At 38.6% G+C, this 13,641-nt stretch overlaps 2 pseudogenes across 1 annotated transcript; one reads left to right on the top strand and one right to left on the bottom strand.

Annotated features, from left to right (window-relative positions):
* The first annotated feature begins 1,392 nt into the window (after positions 1-1,392).
* Positions 1,393-9,916, top strand: LOC111323695 (uncharacterized; annotated as a pseudogene). The gene is made up of 4 exons (XR_016000057.1): positions 1,393-1,538; positions 5,598-5,718; positions 7,506-7,775; positions 9,072-9,916. The product of XR_016000057.1 is annotated as an uncharacterized LOC111323695 (transcript).
* A 1,478-nt stretch (positions 9,917-11,394) lies between these two features.
* Positions 11,395-12,950, bottom strand: LOC148732906 (uncharacterized protein KIAA1958-like; annotated as a pseudogene).
* Between the last annotated feature and the right edge of the window lie 691 nt (positions 12,951-13,641).

Here is a 13,641-nt window from a genome sequence, read left to right as displayed (position 1 = left end):
GAACATAGCAGATCTACATGTTCTTAACTTTAATCGCGTTGGTCACGAACGTGATAACATTCATGAAAACGTAATAAATTTGGCCAAATTTCCTAAAATTGTGCAAAAATGATAAAAGCGTGATTCCGTGATTCTTAACAGGATAATGGAAACTTAACACCAGTCCCGATAACTCGGACCTCCGCCAACTCAACCATTTTTCGGTTCCCGCATTAGGAGTCCGAATTGTTAACAATCACAGTATTGTGCTAAAAAGAAGTGGATTGAAGATGGAACCGTTCATCTCCTCATTTTACTTCTGCAGATAACTGGACTCTTCAACTGGAAAAAAACATCGGGCTTGAGTCATTGAACTAATTTTCCTTATTGGTTAATGCAATGGAAAGCCAGAGAGATACCCGTTAAATTTTCCTTTGTTCTTAAGCAAACTCGGTTGGTTCCCGAATGCTTTTCTCTTACTCTTAAGAGGATGGATTAACTTGATATTCTTTACAAATAAGATAAGACAAGAGGTCGACAAGGATACCATAAACTTAGAACAATAACGTTATCAACTTTTGAACGACAGTTAGCAACGTACGACGTAGCAACGTACGACGTACATCATTTCTGAATCCTTGACCTATCCATATTTGGTAAGAGAGTGTAGAAGCAAAAAATAATTTGAACGACAGTTAGCAACGTACAACGTAGCAACGTACGACGTACATCATTTCTGAATCCTTGACCTATCCATATTTGGTAAGAGAGTGTAGAAGCAAAAAATAATCGAAGTAATAATTACGAAATCGTGAGACAACTGAGCTTCACGCTAAATAAATCGTTCCTCATTCTTCTAGCTATAGAACTAGAAACAATCTCTCCTTTTTTCAAAGAAAATATCTTGACCAACAGTTCCCATAAAGGATGGCAGTAAAAAATTGTTGAGCTCATCTCTTTTCAACTCAAACATGACTGAATTTAGCAATGCAATATACTTTCAGAAATCACAATTCACACTAATGAGTAAGAAGACGCTCAAACTTAAAATTGGTTGAAATTTTTAGGTGGCAACTCCTGGAGAACTTCATTTACATAAACACAGTAATTCTCAATTTCTAATGAAGACTTGCAAGTTCAACTAATTCAAAAATCATTTACATAAACTTTCCACTACGACATAAGAATTCATTCGAGGATATTTCAAAAATAAGTTTGACAAAAAGTCGTTATAGTCTGAATCTCCACTGATTATGGCAACAGGTGTTTTCGCAACTCGTTGAATTATTTGAAACTTTTGTCATGAAATAACGTTCAATTAGGCTACGAGTTGTAATATTAGCTGATTCCGTTCGGTAATTTTCTCATTTAATAGCTCTTAAGCAGGTGAAATAACTCGGTATCTCTTTCAAATGATGCTAATTTCAAGGCTATGAAATAAGACGCCCATTAGTGATCACTGGACTAAAAACTATTACGTTATCAACTTTTGAACCATAGTGAGGAGCTATCGAGTTAAGCTCATTATTTTTGCTGTTAACTTCACACATCTGCACTTGGTAAGTAACTGTACGTTAGATGTAAGGATTTAATCTGTCATTATCGCGAAAACATCGATGAACTGAACTTGTAGCAGTTAATTATTTCAAAAACTTTTTGCTATTCTCAAGGAAACTCTCTCGATAAAATTCACTCTTTTTCAATAGCTCCTATTAACGATATCATCTGAAATCTTCAAGTTGATCTCTGATCAACTCTAACTAAATGAAGCATTAAAAGTGCTGCCAAAAATTGCAATAGCTGTGACCATTCGGTTGAGCTGACAGTTACAACTAAAAAGACTATCTTATTTTTGCCATCTTTTAAGCAAATTCTTGAAAAAATTTATGCGTAATGACAGAACAATTCCAAATTTCAATTAATGTTGATTTCCGAGTAATTTCAATTCATTCTACTTAACTTAAATGTTAAGTAACGGTAAGAAACGATAGAACAGTGAATGGTTAAAAGTGTAGTTACGAGATATGTTTAATATCACAGAAATTCTAAGAATCCCCAGTTTTTAGGGAAAGAGTGGAAACGCTCTATGTACCCTGAGGGGAAAATGTAAAAATTCGTCTTGAACAACAGGGTTAAAGATAAGTAGCGTGGATCTTTCAAGTTCAGTTTAAGCGAGTAAAATACTTTCGCGAAAGAAATTGTATCCATTTTAAAGTACCAATGAGGGACGGTTGTCTTTTTTGCCTGTTCAATAAACTAAGGGGGTGTAGTAAAAGTAATCTTGCTGAAACTGCATTTTTATTCAAATTCCCATCAATTTTCACAGCTTGAGAAACCTGCTTAACTCCTAGTCTGGCAAAATCAAATATATTTTTTAACCAATTGGATTTGATCGGTTAACAACCATCACTTTGCCTCTGAGTCAAAAAGCAATGCGCTTTTTCTTCTAAAAAAATTCATTCATGCCTTGAAGAAACAGCTTCCAATTCTTTAGCTGAAGACTAGCGCTAAATTATTAACTTTATCCTTCAGATATAAAAGAAAGACGACGGGCAAACAAGAACCACGTTTTAGAAGCACAGAAATTTGAAAAAAAAAAAGAGACACTAAATAAAGCTATCCACTCTAATCGAACAACAAATAAGTTTGCTAGGATAACCGTCTTTCTATTAAGGTCAAATTTTCTTTTACTCGGTAAAAAAAAAAAAATTGCATGAAAGTAAGATGGTAGATCGTTCACGCGAGTTGGAGTTAGCCGGGTTCTACTGCAATGACGCAAAGTAGGCGAAGTTTAGTATGAAGAAGATGAATAAATCCAAAAACCATCTTTATCTTTGATTCAACTAGACTGTAGCATGAACTTACTCTGAAAATTTTGTATCTAAATCGAAACTGGATTTTTCTTATTGATTACCTGACCTTGTAGCTCAAACAATTTCCAATTCTCGACTCAACAGAAAATTTTAGGAAGTAAAATCATCGTCTTTTTTCAAATTCAGCTATCGTTGTTTGCTTGGCTGACTGAAAACTTTTAAAAAACGCTTTCAGCGCTTAAAAGCATTTTTTAGCCTATACACGGCCTATTTGAACCTACTTCAGAGCCTATGTAGCACAAGCTCCGCCCTCATTTCCTGACTTATCTGGTAGTGGCAGGTACCTGTTGATCTTAGACCCTGGTGACAGACCTTTCAAGATGCTACAATAGAAGCTTCCTCTATCCTCCTCAAGGGTGGTTTGAACTCTTGTGTTCGAATTTAGTTTTAACTGGGAGCAATCAATTCAAAACTGATTTGAGGTTTACGATACTTTTGGAGAGCCTTTTCGAAAGAAGATGGGATTTTCTTTGATAGAAAAATAAGAGGAATGAAACAGTCTGCATTGATCGCGCAAATGGGTGCACGAACAAGATAAAATAGAACACTTAAGACATTTCGTCGGTACTAATATCAAAGGATGAAAATGAAAATACAAATGAATTAGCTGCTGCAAATAGTTCAAAAGTTTAATAGAAATCAGAACAATGGGTATCATTAACTCGTGAAAATGCATTATATTGCTTCAGAAAAATTAAATTAGCAATTGCTGCTATCTAAAAAATCTCTGAAACAGCGAAATAGTGTAACAAATCTCTTAGTCGATAGGCTGTTGCCAGAATATTACGTCGCTTATTCAAAGAAGAGATTACCCAATGAGTTCCTCAAGCAGGTGGAACAATTCGATACATTTTTCGAAACCTAATTTCAAAGTCATACATTAAGAATCACTATATTGAACAAATTATTATCAGTCGAAAACATTTGCAACATTTTGACCCTCGCTTCGAGCTACTGCACGACTGTTTGGGCTTTCCGTTACGTACTGCTGTGTTCGCCACATATCCTCTCTCGCTAAGTAATCATGGGATGTATCACTTCACCAATTACGAAAGCTTTCCATTATAATTGACTTTTAAAGCAAAGTCGGATGCTGATGCTTTTTTGTTCAGGAACTACCTTACTCCCCCTTTCTTTTTATACGTACTGCTGTGTTCGCCACATATCCTCTCTCGCTAAGTAATCATGGGATGTATCACTTCACCAATTACGAAAGCTTTCCATTATAATTGACTTTTAAAGCAAAGTCGGATGCTGATGCTTTTTTGTTCAGGAACTACCTTACTCCCCCTTTCTTTTTATACGATAACTCTACCACGTTTCAAATATGTTGCAGTGCTAAGAAAGTCTACTTTGAAATCGTATTTTGTTAACTTTTCTTCGCGAACGAGATTTTAAGGAATATCTCCTCCACCCTCAGCTTTCGCTCTGACGAAGGGCTAACGCTCGAAAACGCCCACATTTCAACTATTTAGGGTGGCTAATATGTATCATCAACCCAGTTGATAAAACCCAAATTACCTTGCTATACTCCCCCCACCGACTCAGCACACCAGTTTCTTTCAGAAACTTTCCCTCTTTATTCCTCAATTTTTAAGTCACACGGACTACAGTTGCTACAAGCGAGTGCTACGTGGCGGAACTTTCAAATCTCTCGGCAATTTGGGCACTTCCTGAGATCTACAATAACATCTCTTTTCACACCTGTACTAAAATAAAGTGCAAAAAAAGTTCCTACGACATTAGTCATGCTATGATTTCAATTTGAGAAAATACGAAGAGATTTTTTACAATTGCTCACTGAAATGCGCTCCCTCGTCAAAACGTGCCTACTTTGGTGAGGTGCAATAGGTGCGAATAATTAGCTTCCAAATTTCCAAAACATTGTTCAAAAGATAATAAACTAAGTTTGTAAATTCCTGCATCAGTTTTTCTGTGTAAATTTGTCGTCCATAATGTAACATGCAAACCTGACCATATTGATCCATGTTTGCTTAGCATAATTCTTGCATTATCAAAAGGCGACAGACGAAGACTATCTTTCTTACCTATGTTGTGTTATTATCATTATAATGGTAACAATTTTTGAAATTCCTTTTCGTTCCGATCATCGAATTCTCATTCAAATAACTTTTAACTGATGGGATAAGTTGATACTTGTTTGATTTCAAGTTCAAAGTATTGTTCAGGGGGGGGGGGATGGAGGAAATCCAGCTAGAGAGCGTTCCACGCTAAGGGGAAGGCACCAGAGATTGTAGGGCTGTCGTTTAGGTTATTTCTTAATCCCTGTTTTCTGCTAAGTTTCTGCATAATATAGTTTATAACATCTTTTCTCTAATCACTACCTGGCTGACTCATAACGTCTACCTGGCTACAACTCTGAATTTTACGAAGTACGCACTAGCTGGCTTCCGAACCAACTGACCTTATCGGAATCCTACCTTACTTTCACGAGAACTTCATGGATAAAAAACATCATGCTTAATGTTTCCGATCAAACAGTCAATCTTTGACTGCGAAAGCCAAAAAAAGAACTTATAGTTCTAGGGCAAGATCAGGAATCTTTTCCTCGTAATAGCTAAAACCCATGCAGTTACCTTCACATTTCGAAATAAAAGACTTACCTAGACATAAAAGTATAACTGAATCTTACTTCCCTATGATTAATTAACTAAATACTACACATCAGTAATGAAGTTAAAGACGGTTTAGGCACTTTACTCAACATTTCTTCTTTCATTTCAGTTTATTTAGATCCTGCATTCGAAGACCGGACTTAACATGATGAAGAGAACAACCGTTTGGTGTTTCGCCATTGCTATCTCAGTGTTACCTGTGACCGTATTCTCTAAAAGTAACCCTACTGGTAAATACAAACAATTTATGTCTCCTAAATGATTGCATGAGTAAATTTATGGTATCTGTTGGTTGAGGCAGGTCTGTCGTGGGAGTTGAGTAGTATTCGTTTCCCGCGTCTTTATTCTAATTCCGTTGTTCCTGCAGTTGTTACTAAGAAGGAAAGAAAGCGTCTAGACTTTTTTTTCGTCGATTAAATCGATTTGTATAGCCTCATTGTTGAAAGATTCGTCTTAAAAGAGTTGTGTTCTGGTCGCCGTTACACACTTCCCCTTGACACGCGTCACGGTAGTAGGAGTTGATTCTGCGTTGCGTCTTGAAGTGAAACATGTTTTCGCCCTTCTTATACCGTTCTATCAGCTCACTAAGGAGACTAAACCTAAACCAACCGACTTAAGACAAGCTTCTCTCGGCAAATGAAAACAGCTACCAGTACTCTGAGACGATTTTTTCACGATATATTACCTGAAATAACAGGCCGAAGAAAACGAGCTAACTTACCCAGCGATTTGAAACCAACCATTCGTAGCTAACGAAAGCTGCAGGAAACCCACATATAAGAACTTGGTCTTCTTTAGTTAGCCTCCGAATAGAAATGGTATTTACTGTGAAATTAGACCACTTATTATCTAATTTAGGTTCTTAACATTTAATTTATTAAGAAAGAAACTGCCATTCTTGGGTGTGGGTGACATTGCGCTGTATAGCAGCCTTATAGTTCCGTGCTGTAAATGGTTAACTTTTATCCAAATTTAGATAACTTGCAGAACTATGGATGTATTGAAAGAACAGTACTGTGATCCAATGACACTGTCAGTGTTCTGGCTAATTTCTGTTTCCCTTTTTGTATCGCTTGTGATGTACTGTAATATATTTGAAAAAATTCTGTTACGGTATAACTTAACCGACAGAAGAAAACTACCATCATACAAACTCAACTACTTTTATTAAATGACGTGTAATATTCTTACTTAGCAGCGACTCCAATAGATTATACAGTTAGTATCCTCATTAACTGACTTAAGCCGTGTACAAACTATATCTTAGCTCGCCATGCACTCCACAAACTCCCAGTTTTCTCGAAAGTTCCTTGAAAATAACAATCTTCCACAACAGTTTTTTCTGTAAGTATAGCTTTCCAAACAGTCGGTCAGTCCTGACAACTGCAACTGCAACTGCAACTGAAACTGAAACTCCTACTGCTACTGCAACTGCAACTGTTACTGCTACTGCTACTGCTACTGCTACTGCTACTGCTACTGCTACTCGACAAAGTCCGTACGTACATTTACAAAGTATTCCAGAACATTCCAGGCATTTACAACACACTATTTTGGTAGTGTTACCTAATAACAATAAAACCTAACAGGATATTCTTGAAAGTTCCATGGTAAGTTCATGCAAGCAAGTCAACATGACGAGGCATTCTAGAAATTTCTATAATCTTATTTTTAGTCACTCTCCATAGCTTTCTTTATTCTAAGAATAAGAACTTATATTGAAATTTAGCCCAGAAGGCTCTTAACTGGGAAATTTTAGCCTTACGGTTCTTAAATTTTAGGTTCTTATACGCGGGTTTTCCTTGATAAAGTTAACCGATTGGCTTCAAAAAGCCAGAATCAGTTTAAGGCCCGACTGAAGTAAAAGGAACCACTCGACTCTGACCGTGATACCGCTCAATTGTCATACCTTTAGACCACTTTCATCGATCTATGATCGGTTTTTAATTAATCCGATGAAACTAACTAAATCCTTGCTTTGCAACTATGTAACCGATTACGTATGTTTTTTCTTAAGAGGAAACGCCGAATGAAGGAAAAAGATCTCTCGGGAGCGGAACTTTTTTCGTTGGAGGCATGCGTCCAGTTGGCCTTCCTGAAATCAACCGAGGGACTGAAATCCAACAGAGGCTAAGCGGTGATCCTCTAACCAACCCTCCGTATTTTGTCTCCCTCTTTGATCCAACCACAAATACTGCTTTTTATTCAGCCTACAAAGTTACACCCGCGCAGGCAGCGAAACTTGGCACGTTTACGAGACCCATTACAAATTGGAGGAATCCTCTAAGTATGTAAAACGGACATTCAACAATTATTTATTACAATTCCGATTGGATGACAATCAGTCCATAAAACAAATAGAGTGGTTTGAAGTATGCTCTGCGTTGTTAAAAAACACGCAAGGTCACTAAGGTAGTTGGAAAGCCATTATGCTATTCTTCTTAACTGTTTTCCGCAGAATATTTAAGTAGAAGGACTAACCCCTCAAAGGCTTCTTTATTGGTTTGTTCCCAAAAACGCCTTATTTTCAAAGAATTTCTGTTTTCAAGAGAAATGAGAGTGCAGTCAAAGGCTTCATGCTCACGTAATTTCAGAAAAAGCGAAAAAAAAAGCCAAATTGCTCCCTGGAATGTTCAAAAATTACTTTTCAGTATATGACTAGCAATTTTATCATCGTGAAAAACGACAAAAAAAGGCCGTTTACACGGCAGAAAAATCGGGTACGAACGTTTCAAAAAAGGAGTGCGGACTGCATAATTTTAGCCGTTTACGCGGATGATGTTTTATCACGGGTCGGACAAAAAGAGGCATAAGGATCAAGTTAGCAAGGTTGCGTTTACACTGCACTTTTTCGGGGACCGGACCCGAATTTCTTGCATGGGACTACAGTATTTGGTACAGCTGTGTGCTGTTATCGAACATGCGTAATTCTAGTAAACAATCCGCACCATGTTTTGGGGGATGGGTACGGACCCGTGTTTTTTCTGGTTTTGGGGCCATAGACGTCTATGGCCCCAAAACCAGAAAAAACACGGGTCCGTACCCATCCCCCAAAACATGGTACGGATTGTTTACACGGGCAAAAATATGAGGTCCGTACTCCTTTTTTGACACGGGCGTACCCGATTTTTCTGCCATGTAAACGGCCTTAAAATGTCACCATTAAATTTATCTTATTAGACCTTTTGCTGTGTAGTATCGCTCATTATTTTTACGAGTTGTACAGACCTTTTGCTGTGTAGTATCGCTCTTTATTTTTTCGAGTTGTGAAGTAAAAAATACACACAATAAGTTATTTATTTCGCAACTGCTTTATTTCATGCGCATTTCAATCTTAAAAAGTGGGAAAAGCGAGGCAGATAGCTAAGCGTAGCGCGCGTAGCTGACTGGCTAAAGAGGTTTCCTTACGGTACAAAATAACCAACTGTACAATATCGCATGATATTTGTACTCGATTCGCACGTAATTTGTACTATTCTTTGCGCAGTTGGATAATAACATCATCGTATTCCTTAGAATATGATTTGAGATTTTTAGGCTAAGAATTTTATGCTAATTCATCTTACAAGACTTATGATTACAGATGTCCCTGGTGTCGACGGTGCCTATAAGGCGGCCAACATTGAAGCCCAAACCAACTTGAAGGCAGTACTTACCAGAGGCCATATGAATCCTTCAGTAATCAACTCCTTTGAAACAAATTTCATGAAGGCTACTTTCACTCTTTCCAATGCTGTACCACAATTCGAAGCATCAAACAGCGGACCTTGGCAGGTCTTTGAAAATAAGATAAAAAAATTATGCCAAAAATACCTGTGGGAGCCCAAGTCGCCAAGGAACCCTTTACCTACTGACAGGCAGATCAGAAAATGGCCTCAATAACGTAGCGAAGCCCCCCCTTTCGGACAGATTTACTGTGGGACCAAGAACAGTAAAACTAGTAACTCCTCGGGCTGTTTGGACGGCTGGCTGCTGCGTGTGGAACCAACAGGCCGAGTCCTTTGCAGTGATGAGCAACAATCATTACGACAAAAACCAGCTGCAACAGACACAAATGAAAGTACTTGACCTACAGAACCACTTGTCATCGGGAACGAATGTGGATCTGTTTCCAGGAAATACAAATTGCACCGCGGCTCTAAACAACATAACATTATAATCAATGTCGAGAATTATATACTGGGAACAGGTAGCTTGTATCGTAAAGAAACTGTTCTAGAAATTTATATTATTAACCCAACACAACGGAAAAATTCGTTCCTTTCTTTATGGATGCCACTAAAACATGTAAAAGCCCCACTTTAAAACAAGACATAAATAGAGGTTAGCATTTCAATTTTAGAGTTAGCCTGAGGATCAACATTATACTTGTATTCATCGCACCTAGAGATCTTGATTAATTGTGCAATAAAATGAATGCGACCTTCACTTGCACGACTTTGTGCGTAGAAAAGCCGCCGAAATTCATCCCAGTCTACTCCATCGCACTCTAATACAATCTAATCCAACCTAAATCCACTTTAATTCACCATAAGCTACGTTAGCTTGCCCTTTCTGACCCTCTTCAATCCAACCCAATCTACTAGTTTTAATTTCAATGCCCCTCAATTGAATTCAAGTCAGAGCAATTGATTCCAAACCAGTGCAATCTACTATAGTCCAAGCAAATAAACTCTACTTCAATTGAGTCCTCCCCAACCCCTTCCTAATCCTTTTCATTCCTGGCTGACTACGAACGCCACCTTGTCAACTTCATTGACAACATAGCTAGCAAAGCCACGCAATCAAATTCAGTATAGGTGGTTTGCAACCAATCTCTAGAGACACAGGTAACAATGGTGAAAAGAACAACTGCTGGTGGACGAACAAAAGAAGCTAATGAGTTATCTATTTTTTACGTCCACCAGCATGGCGGCCATGACGTAACGTGCAAATCACCTACACGTAAGCGTGCTCAAAATCCCGATAGTGCACGCTGATAGCGTGAACAAATCGCTTCGCCGGAAATTTTTTTTTCGCGCGAGCGGCCATTGTTAGCGCGGGGAAAAATAATATATTTTGCGACAATGATGGATACAAACAGAGACTCGGCCTACCAGTCCTAAAACGAAGACAATCTTCCGACCTTTTCCCTTGGGCTAGAGTTCTTAAATTAGGCAAAAAAGAGAAAAAAAACGGAAGATGAGACTCAGCACCAGCGCCGTCACGATTCGCTTCTGATGTTGTTGTTCGTTTTACGCGTCGGATTTGATGCACGATTCGACCGGCTATGTTCTAAAACAATTGGTTCATGCTTTCAGCTGTGCACTATCGATTTATGGAGCACGTGGGAAGTTTGGAGAGTCCTCAATAAGCTAGAGTTTCCCTCGGCTATCGCCTCGGGCAACTCTTACGCTTCTTTCGAGCTCTCCAAACTTCCCACGCGCTCCATAACTCGATAGTGCACGCTAAAGCCTGAACCAATTGTTAATTAGTTCTGTAAAAAATATTCGCGAGTTTATAAATAATGGTAATTGAACTGAGTGGAGTGCAATTTGGGCTGAAATCATATGCGTGATTTCAAAATCGAACGAGCGCGCAGCGCGAGTTCGATTTGAAATAACAAGTGTGATTTCAGACCAAAATTGAACGACACGAGGTTCAATTACCACTTTTTTACATCCATTTTGAAATCGCCCAAATACAGAACTTGGTCAATTCAAATATTTTATTGATGCAGTACTGAGCCGGTTTTTAAATAAAAAGCGGAACCGGAAACGCATTTACATCTTATTTTGTATACAAAACAGAAAGACTTTGACGTCATGTGTCAAAAACTCAGTCAAGCGTATCAAAAGAAAGACAAGTTTCATTCAAGAAATTCAAGAAGTCCTCAATAACTCAGAAAAATAGCGAAGCGTAAAAGTTCAATCATCGTCGTCTGACTCAATGATGTAAACCCTTCGTTTCTTCTGTGGTTGGGGTGGAGAATTCTGGCTGTCTCTGGAGAAGAAATTGAAGGTGCAGCCTGTGTAATTCTGCGATGGAACGGGAGCAGCACAACTGAAGGCTTCCATGCGGTACTGCGGAGACTGCAATGGAAAACGTCGTTGAAATCCTGAAAATTCAGCAGACTGAAAATCAGGATTGGAACCCATGGCCTGATACATTTGGCCTTGTTGTTGGACGTGATAAATAGGAACCAGAGGTGTTCGTTTATGCTGGACTGCAATCTCTTGATTTGAGGCTTGATTTGCAGTGTTTTGGCGGGAGACTTCGTTTGCTTGATTTTCGTTTCACACGTCTTTATATCCACTGATAATGTGAGACAGTTCTTTCCTGTGATTCTCGTCTATTTCATCGTAGTCGTCTAACGAAGATTTACGTGCATGGCCTGTTATTTCACAGATGATATTGCGCGGTTGACCTGATTTCTTCAGTTTTGATACCAATGTTTTCCTCATGCTGTGGTTCGTCAGCTTCTTATTCGTCCTGAGACAGGAGGCCATGGATTTCATTAAATTGCCGATGGTGTTTTGTCCCATTCGAACTTTGGTATACCAAACATCTGCTGATTTAGGACGATTTATGATGCTTAGATAGAGTGGCCCTGTGTTCTTCATTCCTTCGGGTCGCTTGGACAACCAAAGCTTGAATAGCCGCACTGGATCGCTTTTTCCGCCATCGGTGCTGAACATTGCTTGTGGTGTTGTTCTTCGCCTGATGGTGAGACCACCGCTCCGTGTTTTAGTGGGACCTTCTCTGAACTCAACAACTTCAGTTCCATCTTCTCGCTGTCTTATAATTACGTCTTCTACGTACGCATCGTAGTGTTCTTGGCGACCACGAAATCCCGTTGTTCCGTCAAATTTTTAAAGTTGACATTGCTCAAGACCTTTCCATTAAAATCACCCAACTGACCTTTTTCCCACAGGGCTGACTCTTCTTCACATGTGATTGGCTGAGCTTTGTTGGGTCTCTTTCCCTTTCCTTGTTGACGCAGGGAAATTGCTTTCGCATTGAGGATTTCTCGTGAGGAGTGAAACTCCCTCGATTGCACGATGCTCAGCGGATAGGTCTTCTCCTTTAGATATCGTTCTATGGCACTCTGCATGATTTTAAGGGATTCTGGCTCGTAATCATCTCCGTCTTTTTTTCTTACTTCGGCGTAAAACTTACTCAGGACTTTGTCAAGTTCTTCAGGCGCCACTGTTTCGATGGAGACATATTCAAGATGGCGGCATTGACACCAGCTTCTGAAAACATTCATCCATTGTTTTGTGGAGCGGGACGTATTTTTATTGGAAGTGACAGACTTAAGCTTATGTATTTCATCACTTGAAATAATGGGAAATCTTGCAACATCCAACTCTTGTAGTGGCTTTTGATTTTCTTCGTTTGTTGTTGATTCGGTGGACTCGGGATCGCGCGGATTTTGAGCTTGAGAAGGTACAAAATCGTCAAAATATTCACCAAAATGTAGAGAAAAGTGGGAGAGTCCCTGGCATGTTGGTCTTCATTCTGAAGAATCTCATTGTTATCATTCAAAAACTGGAAGAAATTAAACTCATCCATTTTTGGGGGAAAAATAAGAGTTTTGGAAACAAAAGTTGCAAAATTTGCCAGATGATACTCTTTCTTTTTCATTTTCCTGCAATTTGATTGGTCACTTTAAACAAGCCTTGAAATCTGATTGGTTGTTTGTTTTAAGTGTAAATTCCTCATTGGCTGGAAAAAAGACGCGATTTAGAGCAAAAAATGGTGCGATTTGGGAATAAATCGCACCAATTAGAGCCAATCAGATTACAGGGACCACCAGTGATTTCAAAATGGATGTAATAAATGATATTATTTCGTCTCACTAAGTAACAAAAAAACTTGATAGATAGAAAGTGTCTAGAACAATTTGATATGTAATTTATGGAATTGAAAAACTACGTAATTTTAAACGACATCGACTCGAAAGGTTCCTCGAATCGTTGCTTTTAAGGTCATAACTTGTATCATCGAGTAACGAACTTCGTGCACGCTTTTAGCTCTATCTTTTTTGCCTTCAATAGATTGTTTTTGATTTCTCCAATTTAGAGGGAATAACACGTACACAAAAACTAGTCAATGAAAAACTTAGGTCACCTTGCTCGTTCAAATGCATTATACCTGGCTCCGGTTGTTCA

This window comes from Stylophora pistillata, chromosome 4 (genome assembly GCF_964205215.1).
Source record: "Stylophora pistillata chromosome 4, jaStyPist1.2, whole genome shotgun sequence".
NCBI lineage: Eukaryota > Metazoa > Cnidaria > Anthozoa > Scleractinia > Pocilloporidae > Stylophora > Stylophora pistillata.
This window is presented reverse-complemented; position numbering and strand designations above follow the sequence as displayed.